Source organism: Schistocerca cancellata, unplaced genomic scaffold, assembly GCF_023864275.1.
Source record: "Schistocerca cancellata isolate TAMUIC-IGC-003103 unplaced genomic scaffold, iqSchCanc2.1 HiC_scaffold_1164, whole genome shotgun sequence".
NCBI classification, from domain to species: domain Eukaryota; kingdom Metazoa; phylum Arthropoda; class Insecta; order Orthoptera; family Acrididae; genus Schistocerca; species Schistocerca cancellata.
The window spans coordinates 125,918-135,449 of record NW_026047163.1 but is presented as its reverse complement, the minus strand read 5'-3'; the positions used below and the strand labels follow the sequence as shown (position 1 = coordinate 135,449).

General features: G+C 52.8%; 24 non-coding genes across 24 annotated transcripts; 5 read left to right on the top strand and 19 right to left on the bottom strand.

Moving 5' to 3' along the window:
- Window positions 1-174: 174 nt before the first annotated feature.
- Trnad-guc (transfer RNA aspartic acid (anticodon GUC)) lies at window positions 175-246 on the bottom strand. Its single transcript has one exon. It is a non-coding gene; the product is annotated as a tRNA-Asp (tRNA).
- A 107-nt stretch (window positions 247-353) lies between these two features.
- Window positions 354-425, bottom strand: Trnad-guc (transfer RNA aspartic acid (anticodon GUC)). The gene has a single exon. It is a non-coding gene; the product is annotated as a tRNA-Asp (tRNA).
- Window positions 426-531: 106 nt separating this feature from the next.
- Trnad-guc (transfer RNA aspartic acid (anticodon GUC)) lies at window positions 532-603 on the bottom strand. Its single transcript has one exon. It is a non-coding gene; the product is annotated as a tRNA-Asp (tRNA).
- A 284-nt stretch (window positions 604-887) lies between these two features.
- Trnai-uau (transfer RNA isoleucine (anticodon UAU)) lies at window positions 888-979 on the bottom strand. The gene is given in 2 exon segments: window positions 888-923; window positions 942-979. It is a non-coding gene; the product is annotated as a tRNA-Ile (tRNA).
- Window positions 980-1,356: 377 nt separating this feature from the next.
- On the top strand, window positions 1,357-1,429 carry Trnar-acg (transfer RNA arginine (anticodon ACG)). Its single transcript has one exon. It is a non-coding gene; the product is annotated as a tRNA-Arg (tRNA).
- A 598-nt stretch (window positions 1,430-2,027) lies between these two features.
- On the bottom strand, window positions 2,028-2,099 carry Trnad-guc (transfer RNA aspartic acid (anticodon GUC)). Its single transcript has one exon. It is a non-coding gene; the product is annotated as a tRNA-Asp (tRNA).
- Window positions 2,100-2,206: 107 nt separating this feature from the next.
- Trnad-guc (transfer RNA aspartic acid (anticodon GUC)) lies at window positions 2,207-2,278 on the bottom strand. The gene has a single exon. It is a non-coding gene; the product is annotated as a tRNA-Asp (tRNA).
- A 284-nt stretch (window positions 2,279-2,562) lies between these two features.
- Trnai-uau (transfer RNA isoleucine (anticodon UAU)) lies at window positions 2,563-2,654 on the bottom strand. The gene is given in 2 exon segments: window positions 2,563-2,598; window positions 2,617-2,654. It is a non-coding gene; the product is annotated as a tRNA-Ile (tRNA).
- Window positions 2,655-3,031: 377 nt separating this feature from the next.
- Window positions 3,032-3,104, top strand: Trnar-acg (transfer RNA arginine (anticodon ACG)). The gene has a single exon. It is a non-coding gene; the product is annotated as a tRNA-Arg (tRNA).
- A 598-nt stretch (window positions 3,105-3,702) lies between these two features.
- On the bottom strand, window positions 3,703-3,774 carry Trnad-guc (transfer RNA aspartic acid (anticodon GUC)). Its single transcript has one exon. It is a non-coding gene; the product is annotated as a tRNA-Asp (tRNA).
- Window positions 3,775-3,881: 107 nt separating this feature from the next.
- On the bottom strand, window positions 3,882-3,953 carry Trnad-guc (transfer RNA aspartic acid (anticodon GUC)). Its single transcript has one exon. It is a non-coding gene; the product is annotated as a tRNA-Asp (tRNA).
- Window positions 3,954-4,237: 284 nt separating this feature from the next.
- On the bottom strand, window positions 4,238-4,329 carry Trnai-uau (transfer RNA isoleucine (anticodon UAU)). The gene is given in 2 exon segments: window positions 4,238-4,273; window positions 4,292-4,329. It is a non-coding gene; the product is annotated as a tRNA-Ile (tRNA).
- Window positions 4,330-4,706: 377 nt separating this feature from the next.
- On the top strand, window positions 4,707-4,779 carry Trnar-acg (transfer RNA arginine (anticodon ACG)). Its single transcript has one exon. It is a non-coding gene; the product is annotated as a tRNA-Arg (tRNA).
- A 598-nt stretch (window positions 4,780-5,377) lies between these two features.
- Trnad-guc (transfer RNA aspartic acid (anticodon GUC)) lies at window positions 5,378-5,449 on the bottom strand. Its single transcript has one exon. It is a non-coding gene; the product is annotated as a tRNA-Asp (tRNA).
- Window positions 5,450-5,556: 107 nt separating this feature from the next.
- Trnad-guc (transfer RNA aspartic acid (anticodon GUC)) lies at window positions 5,557-5,628 on the bottom strand. The gene has a single exon. It is a non-coding gene; the product is annotated as a tRNA-Asp (tRNA).
- A 284-nt stretch (window positions 5,629-5,912) lies between these two features.
- Trnai-uau (transfer RNA isoleucine (anticodon UAU)) lies at window positions 5,913-6,004 on the bottom strand. Its single transcript is given in 2 exon segments — window positions 5,913-5,948; window positions 5,967-6,004. It is a non-coding gene; the product is annotated as a tRNA-Ile (tRNA).
- A 377-nt stretch (window positions 6,005-6,381) lies between these two features.
- Trnar-acg (transfer RNA arginine (anticodon ACG)) lies at window positions 6,382-6,454 on the top strand. The gene has a single exon. It is a non-coding gene; the product is annotated as a tRNA-Arg (tRNA).
- Window positions 6,455-7,052: 598 nt separating this feature from the next.
- On the bottom strand, window positions 7,053-7,124 carry Trnad-guc (transfer RNA aspartic acid (anticodon GUC)). Its single transcript has one exon. It is a non-coding gene; the product is annotated as a tRNA-Asp (tRNA).
- Window positions 7,125-7,231: 107 nt separating this feature from the next.
- On the bottom strand, window positions 7,232-7,303 carry Trnad-guc (transfer RNA aspartic acid (anticodon GUC)). The gene has a single exon. It is a non-coding gene; the product is annotated as a tRNA-Asp (tRNA).
- Window positions 7,304-7,587: 284 nt separating this feature from the next.
- Trnai-uau (transfer RNA isoleucine (anticodon UAU)) lies at window positions 7,588-7,679 on the bottom strand. Its single transcript is given in 2 exon segments — window positions 7,588-7,623; window positions 7,642-7,679. It is a non-coding gene; the product is annotated as a tRNA-Ile (tRNA).
- Window positions 7,680-8,056: 377 nt separating this feature from the next.
- On the top strand, window positions 8,057-8,129 carry Trnar-acg (transfer RNA arginine (anticodon ACG)). Its single transcript has one exon. It is a non-coding gene; the product is annotated as a tRNA-Arg (tRNA).
- A 598-nt stretch (window positions 8,130-8,727) lies between these two features.
- Window positions 8,728-8,799, bottom strand: Trnad-guc (transfer RNA aspartic acid (anticodon GUC)). The gene has a single exon. It is a non-coding gene; the product is annotated as a tRNA-Asp (tRNA).
- A 107-nt stretch (window positions 8,800-8,906) lies between these two features.
- Trnad-guc (transfer RNA aspartic acid (anticodon GUC)) lies at window positions 8,907-8,978 on the bottom strand. Its single transcript has one exon. It is a non-coding gene; the product is annotated as a tRNA-Asp (tRNA).
- Window positions 8,979-9,262: 284 nt separating this feature from the next.
- Window positions 9,263-9,354, bottom strand: Trnai-uau (transfer RNA isoleucine (anticodon UAU)). Its single transcript is given in 2 exon segments — window positions 9,263-9,298; window positions 9,317-9,354. It is a non-coding gene; the product is annotated as a tRNA-Ile (tRNA).
- Between the last annotated feature and the right edge of the window lie 178 nt (window positions 9,355-9,532).

The window sequence follows — 9,532 nt, the reverse complement described above, 5'->3', positions numbered from 1 at the left end:
TTGATTCAGCCTCAGTAGCAAACCCTGATGTGTGAAGAATGCAAGAACCACTTCCTAAGATGTAGCATTTTTTTTTAGATTTTGCACCAACTACACTCCTTGATCGCAAACTTTATGCTCTTCCGATCCCCATACGCGCAACTCTCGAACAGGTTTGTGAGATAAAAATCGCATCTCCCCGGCGGGGAATCGAACCCCGGTCTCCCGCGTGACAGGCGGGGATACTAACCACTATACTACCGAGGATGCACTGTAGACAGCTGCCTGTGTGGGAGACACATGTTCCTAGTACCTGCAAACGTCCTACACTAAGTTCGGCGAGTGATAGTGCAGCAATTAAAAATCGGATGTCTCTCCCCGGCGGGGAATCGAACCCCGGTCTCCCGGGTGACAGGCGGGGATACTAACCACTATACTACCGAGGATGCGCTGTAGGCAGCTGCCTGTGTGGGAGACACATGTTGCTAGTACCTGCAAACGTCCTACACTAAGACGGCGAGTGATAGTGCAGCAATTAAAAATCGGATGTCTCTCCCCGGCGGGGAATCGAACCCCGGTCTCCCGGGTGACAGGCGGGGATACTAACCACTATACTACCGAGGATGCGCTGTAGGCAGCTGCCTGTGTGGGAGACACATGTTGCTAGTACCTGCAAACGCCCTACACTAAGACGGCGAGTGATAGTGCAGCAATTAAAAATCGGATGTCTCTCCCCGGCGGGGAATCGAACCCCGGTCTCCCGGGTGACAGGAGGGGATACTAACCACTATACTACCGAGGAAGACGCAGCTACCGTATCGAATGCACGATTATATTCCTCAAATAGCTGATACATCTCAAACGTAGCCTCCTGTTGCTGTCAGAGACTGTGCCACGAAATAAAAATATGCCCCAGGAGAGGCTCGAACTCACAACCCCGGCATTGCGCACGGCTACTGCCTTATAAGTACCGTGCGCTAACCAATTGCGCCACTGGGGCTACAACACAGGGCCCTCAGTCAGTGGTATTCACTTTGCTGGAAACTAGTGGTGGCCACAGAAACATATGTTCGCCACCTGGTGCCATACTGCGACTTTTGCACCTGACTACGAATGGTTCGTGCTATTCTTGCTTCATATGCTACGCTTACATGCACATCAACCGGCTCTCGTCGTCGAGAAAACATGCGAAAAAGCGCGCCTTGCCTTCTGCTACCTGTCGAACAGCGAGAGCAGATGCGTGGCAAGCTCTAAGTTCTGCAGGCGCACTGCGGCCACGCAGCTGGACGAGAGGTACCTTCCTTGGGAGCTTGCTGAGCCGTGGAGAACACATTTCTTAGCGAATTGCACTTGTCTCGTAGACAAAATGCTGCCGGTGGCCCTGTGGCGCAACGGATAACGCGTCTGACTACGGATCAGAAGATTCCAGGTTCGAATCTTGGCAGGGTCGGCATTTTGTTAGTTTCCGACGAGTAGCTGGGCAGTGGATTTCGTATGTCGCCGCATCGTGGAGTGCTTTGTTACTCCTGTGCTTCTCGCAGCTGCATGTCGGGGCGATCGTGGTAAATATCGCTGCCTGCAAGCGTCAGCGTAGCGTCAGTCGAGCAAAGTCGAGACAAGTCAAGCTGAGAGCTGTAGGAGATGTTACGCAATCACATGTAGGCGTGTGAAAGCGACGCAGACAACACTGCCCAGGTGTGAGACGTGATGTGACGAAGAGCCAGTACTCTCCCACACAGCAGAGTGGCGCAGTGGAAGCGTGCTGGGCCCATAACCCAGAGGTCCGTGGATTGAAACCACGCTCTGCTAAAAATATTACTTTTGCAGACTGTGTCCAGCTCGATTACTACGCCCAGAGCGTCGGCTGGGGTGCTTTGATTCAGCCTCAGTAGCAAACCCTGATGTGTGAAGAATGCAAGAACCACTTCCTAAGATGTAGCATTTTTTTTTAGATTTTGCACCAACTACACTCCTTGATCGCAAACTTTATGCTCTTCCGATCCCCATACGCGCAACTCTCGAACAGGTTTGTGAGATAAAAATCGCATCTCCCCGGCGGGGAATCGAACCCCGGTCTCCCGCGTGACAGGCGGGGATACTAACCACTATACTACCGAGGATGCACTGTAGACAGCTGCCTGTGTGGGAGACACATGTTGCTAGTACCTGCAAACGTCCTACACTAAGTTCGGCGAGTGATAGTGCAGCAATTAAAAATCGGATGTCTCTCCCCGGCGGGGAATCGAACCCCGGTCTCCCGGGTGACAGGCGGGGATACTAACCACTATACTACCGAGGATGCGCTGTAGGCAGCTGCCTGTGTGGGAGACACATGTTGCTAGTACCTGCAAACGTCCTACACTAAGACGGCGAGTGATAGTGCAGCAATTAAAAATCGGATGTCTCTCCCCGGCGGGGAATCGAACCCCGGTCTCCCGGGTGACAGGAGGGGATACTAACCACTATACTACCGAGGAAGACGCAGCTACCGTATCGAATGCACGATTATATTCCTCAAATAGCTGATACATCTCAAACGTAGCCTCCTGTTGCTGTCAGAGACTGTGCCACGAAATAAAAATATGCCCCAGGAGAGGCTCGAACTCACAACCCCGGCATTGCGCACGGCTACTGCCTTATAAGTACCGTGCGCTAACCAATTGCGCCACTGGGGCTACAACACAGGGCCCTCAGTCAGTGGTATTCACTTTGCTGGAAACTAGTGGTGGCCACAGAAACATATGTTCGCCACCTGGTGCCATACTGCGACTTTTGCACCTGACTACGAATGGTTCGTGCTATTCTTGCTTCATATGCTACGCTTACATGCACATCAACCGGCTCTCGTCGTCGAGAAAACATGCGAAAAAGCGCGCCTTGCCTTCTGCTACCTGTCGAACAGCGAGAGCAGATGCGTGGCAAGCTCTAAGTTCTGCAGGCGCACTGCGGCCACGCAGCTGGACGAGAGGTACCTTCCTTGGGAGCTTGCTGAGCCGTGGAGAACACATTTCTTAGCGAATTGTACTTGTCTCGTAGACAAAATGCTGCCGGTGGCCCTGTGGCGCAACGGATAACGCGTCTGACTACGGATCAGAAGATTCCAGGTTCGAATCTTGGCAGGGTCGGCATTTTGTTAGTTTCCGACGAGTAGCTGGGCAGTGGATTTCGTATGTCGCCGCATCGTGGAGTGCTTTGTTACTCCTGTGCTTCTCGCAGCTGCATGTCGGGGCGATCGTGGTAAATATCGCTGCCTGCAAGCGTCAGCGTAGCGTCAGTCGAGCAAAGTCGAGACAAGTCAAGCTGAGAGCTGTAGGAGATGTTACGCAATCACATGTAGGCGTGTGAAAGCGACGCAGACAACACTGCCCAGGTGTGAGACGTGATGTGACGAAGAGCCAGTACTCTCCCACACAGCAGAGTGGCGCAGTGGAAGCGTGCTGGGCCCATAACCCAGAGGTCCGTGGATTGAAACCACGCTCTGCTAAAAATATTACTTTTGCAGACTGTGTCCAGCTCGATTACTACGCCCAGAGCGTCGGCTGGGGTGCTTTGATTCAGCCTCAGTAGCAAACCCTGATGTGTGAAGAATGCAAGAACCACTTCCTAAGATGTAGCATTTTTTTTTAGATTTTGCACCAACTACACTCCTTGATCGCAAACTTTATGCTCTTCCGATCCCCATACGCGCAACTCTCGAACAGGTTTGTGAGATAAAAATCGCATCTCCCCGGCGGGGAATCGAACCCCGGTCTCCCGCGTGACAGGCGGGGATACTAACCACTATACTACCGAGGATGCACTGTAGACAGCTGCCTGTGTGGGAGACACATGTTGCTAGTACCTGCAAACGTCCTACACTAAGTTCGGCGAGTGATAGTGCAGCAATTAAAAATCGGATGTCTCTCCCCGGCGGGGAATCGAACCCCGGTCTCCCGGGTGACAGGCGGGGATACTAACCACTATACTACCGAGGATGCGCTGTAGGCAGCTGCCTGTGTGGGAGACACATGTTGCTAGTACCTGCAAACGTCCTACACTAAGACGGCGAGTGATAGTGCAGCAATTAAAAATCGGATGTCTCTCCCCGGCGGGGAATCGAACCCCGGTCTCCCGGGTGACAGGAGGGGATACTAACCACTATACTACCGAGGAAGACGCAGCTACCGTATCGAATGCACGATTATATTCCTCAAATAGCTGATACATCTCAAACGTAGCCTCCTGTTGCTGTCAGAGACTGTGCCACGAAATAAAAATATGCCCCAGGAGAGGCTCGAACTCACAACCCCGGCATTGCGCACGGCTACTGCCTTATAAGTACCGTGCGCTAACCAATTGCGCCACTGGGGCTACAACACAGGGCCCTCAGTCAGTGGTATTCACTTTGCTGGAAACTAGTGGTGGCCACAGAAACATATGTTCGCCACCTGGTGCCATACTGCGACTTTTGCACCTGACTACGAATGGTTCGTGCTATTCTTGCTTCATATGCTACGCTTACATGCACATCAACCGGCTCTCGTCGTCGAGAAAACATGCGAAAAAGCGCGCCTTGCCTTCTGCTACCTGTCGAACAGCGAGAGCAGATGCGTGGCAAGCTCTAAGTTCTGCAGGCGCACTGCGGCCACGCAGCTGGACGAGAGGTACCTTCCTTGGGAGCTTGCTGAGCCGTGGAGAACACATTGCTTAGCGAATTGCACTTGTCTCGTAGACAAAATGCTGCCGGTGGCCCTGTGGCGCAACGGATAACGCGTCTGACTACGGATCAGAAGATTCCAGGTTCGAATCTTGGCAGGGTCGGCATTTTGTTAGTTTCCGACGAGTAGCTGGGCAGTGGATTTCGTATGTCGCCGCATCGTGGAGTGCTTTGTTACTCCTGTGCTTCTCGCAGCTGCATGTCGGGGCGATCGTGGTAAATATCGCTGCCTGCAAGCGTCAGCGTAGCGTCAGTCGAGCAAAGTCGAGACAAGTCAAGCTGAGAGCTGTAGGAGATGTTACGCAATCACATGTAGGCGTGTGAAAGCGACGCAGACAACACTGCCCAGGTGTGAGACGTGATGTGACGAAGAGCCAGTACTCTCCCACACAGCAGAGTGGCGCAGTGGAAGCGTGCTGGGCCCATAACCCAGCGGTCCGTGGATCGAAACCACGCTCTGCTAAAAATATTTCTTTTGCAGACTGTGTCCAGCTCGATTACTACGCCCAGAGCGTCGGCTGGGGTGCTTTGATTCAGCCTCAGTAGCAAACCCTGATGTGTGAAGAATGCAAGAACCACTTCCTAAGATGTAGCATTTTTTTTTAGATTTTGCACCAACTACACTCCTTGATCGCAAACTTTATGCTCTTCCGATCCCCATACGCGCAACTCTCGAACAGGTTTGTGAGATAAAAATCGCATCTCCCCGGCGGGGAATCGAACCCCGGTCTCCCGCGTGACAGGCGGGGATACTAACCACTATACTACCGAGGATGCACTGTAGACAGCTGCCTGTGTGGGAGACACATGTTGCTAGTACCTGCAAACGTCCTACACTAAGTTCGGCGAGTGATAGTGCAGCAATTAAAAATCGGATGTCTCTCCCCGGCGGGGAATCGAACCCCGGTCTCCCGGGTGACAGGCGGGGATACTAACCACTATACTACCGAGGATGCGCTGTAGGCAGCTGCCTGTGTGGGAGACACATGTTGCTAGTACCTGCAAACGTCCTACACTAAGACGGCGAGTGATAGTGCAGCAATTAAAAATCGGATGTCTCTCCCCGGCGGGGAATCGAACCCCGGTCTCCCGGGTGACAGGAGGGGATACTAACCACTATACTACCGAGGAAGACGCAGCTACCGTATCGAATGCACGATTATATTCCTCAAATAGCTGATACATCTCAAACGTAGCCTCCTGTTGCTGTCAGAGACTGTGCCACGAAATAAAAATATGCCCCAGGAGAGGCTCGAACTCACAACCCCGGCATTGCGCACGGCTACTGCCTTATAAGTACCGTGCGCTAACCAATTGCGCCACTGGGGCTACAACACAGGGCCCTCAGTCAGTGGTATTCACTTTGCTGGAAACTAGTGGTGGCCACAGAAACATATGTTCGCCACCTGGTGCCATACTGCGACTTTTGCACCTGACTACGAATGGTTCGTGCTATTCTTGCTTCATATGCTACGCTTACATGCACATCAACCGGCTCTCGTCGTCGAGAAAACATGCGAAAAAGCGCGCCTTGCCTTCTGCTACCTGTCGAACAGCGAGAGCAGATGCGTGGCAAGCTCTAAGTTCTGCAGGCGCACTGCGGCCACGCAGCTGGACGAGAGGTACCTTCCTTGGGAGCTTGCTGAGCCGTGGAGAACACATTTCTTAGCGAATTGCACTTGTCTCGTAGACAAAATGCTGCCGGTGGCCCTGTGGCGCAACGGATAACGCGTCTGACTACGGATCAGAAGATTCCAGGTTCGAATCTTGGCAGGGTCGGCATTTTGTTAGTTTCCGACGAGTAGCTGGGCAGTGGATTTCGTATGTCGCCGCATCGTGGAGTGCTTTGTTACTCCTGTGCTTCTCGCAGCTGCATGTCGGGGCGATCGTGGTAAATATCGCTGCCTGCAAGCGTCAGCGTAGCGTCAGTCGAGCAAAGTCGAGACAAGTCAAGCTGAGAGCTGTAGGAGATGTTACGCAATCACATGTAGGCGTGTGAAAGCGACGCAGACAACACTGCCCAGGTGTGAGACGTGATGTGACGAAGAGCCAGTACTCTCCCACACAGCAGAGTGGCGCAGTGGAAGCGTGCTGGGCCCATAACCCAGCGGTCCGTGGATCGAAACCACGCTCTGCTAAAAATATTTCTTTTGCAGACTGTGTCCAGCTCGATTACTACGCCCAGAGCGTCGGCTGGGGTGCTTTGATTCAGCCTCAGTAGCAAACCCTGATGTGTGAAGAATGCAAGAACCACTTCCTAAGATGTAGCATTTTTTTTTAGATTTTGCACCAACTACACTCCTTGATCGCAAACTTTATGCTCTTCCGATCCCCATACGCGCAACTCTCGAACAGGTTTGTGAGATAAAAATCGCATCTCCCCGGCGGGGAATCGAACCCCGGTCTCCCGCGTGACAGGCGGGGATACTAACCACTATACTACCGAGGATGCACTGTAGACAGCTGCCTGTGTGGGAGACACATGTTGCTAGTACCTGCAAACGTCCTACACTAAGTTCGGCGAGTGATAGTGCAGCAATTAAAAATCGGATGTCTCTCCCCGGCGGGGAATCGAACCCCGGTCTCCCGGGTGACAGGCGGGGATACTAACCACTATACTACCGAGGATGCGCTGTAGGCAGCTGCCTGTGTGGGAGACACATGTTGCTAGTACCTGCAAACGTCCTACACTAAGACGGCGAGTGATAGTGCAGCAATTAAAAATCGGATGTCTCTCCCCGGCGGGGAATCGAACCCCGGTCTCCCGGGTGACAGGAGGGGATACTAACCACTATACTACCGAGGAAGACGCAGCTACCGTATCGAATGCACGATTATATTCCTCAAATAGCTGATACATCTCAAACGTAGCCTCCTGTTGCTGTCAGAGACTGTGCCACGAAATAAAAATATGCCCCAGGAGAGGCTCGAACTCACAACCCCGGCATTGCGCACGGCTACTGCCTTATAAGTACCGTGCGCTAACCAATTGCGCCACTGGGGCTACAACACAGGGCCCTCAGTCAGTGGTATTCACTTTGCTGGAAACTAGTGGTGGCCACAGAAACATATGTTCGCCACCTGGTGCCATACTGCGACTTTTGCACCTGACTACGAATGGTTCGTGCTATTCTTGCTTCATATGCTACGCTTACATGCACATCAACCGGCTCTCGTCGTCGAGAAAACATGCGAAAAAGCGCGCCTTGCCTTCTGCTACCTGTCGAACAGCGAGAGCAGATGCGTGGCAAGCTCTAAGTTCTGCAGGCGCACTGCGGCCACGCAGCTGGACGAGAGGTACCTTCCTTGGGAGCTTGCTGAGCCGTGGAGAACACATTTCTTAGCGAATTGCACTTGTCTCGTAGACAAAATGCTGCCGGTGGCCCTGTGGCGCAACGGATAACGCGTCTGACTACGGATCAGAAGATTCCAGGTTCGAATCTTGGCAGGGTCGGCATTTTGTTAGTTTCCGACGAGTAGCTGGGCAGTGGATTTCGTATGTCGCCGCATCGTGGAGTGCTTTGTTACTCCTGTGCTTCTCGCAGCTGCATGTCGGGGCGATCGTGGTAAATATCGCTGCCTGCAAGCGTCAGCGTAGCGTCAGTCGAGCAAAGTCGAGACAAGTCAAGCTGAGAGCTGTAGGAGATGTTACGCAATCACATGTAGGCGTGTGAAAGCGACGCAGACAACACTGCCCAGGTGTGAGACGTGCTGTGACGAAGAGCCAGTACTCTCCCACACAGCAGAGTGGCGCAGTGGAAGCGTGCTGGGCCCATAACCCAGCGGTCCGTGGATCGAAACCACGCTCTGCTAAAAATATTTCTTTTGCAGACTGTGTCCAGCTCGATTACTACGCCCAGAGCGTCGGCTGGGGTGCTTTGATTCAGCCTCAGTAGCAAACCCTGATGTGTGAAGAATGCAAGAACCACTTCCTAAGATGTAGCATTTTTTTTTAGATTTTGCACCAACTACACTCCTTGATCGCAAACTTTATGCTCTTCCGATCCCCATACGCGCAACTCTCGAACAGGTTTGTGAGATAAAAATCGCATCTCCCCGGCGGGGAATCGAACCCCGGTCTCCCGCGTGACAGGCGGGGATACTAACCACTATACTACCGAGGATGCACTGTAGACAGCTGCCTGTGTGGGAGACACATGTTGCTAGTACCTGCAAACGTCCTACACTAAGTTCGGCGAGTGATAGTGCAGCAATTAAAAATCGGATGTCTCTCCCCGGCGGGGAATCGAACCCCGGTCTCCCGGGTGACAGGCGGGGATACTAACCACTATACTACCGAGGATGCGCTGTAGGCAGCTGCCTGTGTGGGAGACACATGTTGCTAGTACCTGCAAACGTCCTACACTAAGACGGCGAGTGATAGTGCAGCAATTAAAAATCGGATGTCTCTCCCCGGCGGGGAATCGAACCCCGGTCTCCCGGGTGACAGGAGGGGATACTAACCACTATACTACCGAGGAAGACGCAGCTACCGTATCGAATGCACGATTATATTCCTCAAATAGCTGATACATCTCAAACGTAGCCTCCTGTTGCTGTCAGAGACTGTGCCACGAAATAAAAATATGCCCCAGGAGAGGCTCGAACTCACAACCCCGGCATTGCGCACGGCTACTGCCTTATAAGTACCGTGCGCTAACCAATTGCGCCACTGGGGCTACAACACAGGGCCCTCAGTCAGTGGTATTCACTTTGCTGGAAACTAGTGGTGGCCACAGAAACATATGTTCGCCACCTGGTGCCATACTGCGACTTTTGCACCTGACTACGAATGGTTCGTGCTATTCTTGCTTCATATGCTACGCTTACATGCACATCAACCGGCTCTCGTCGTCG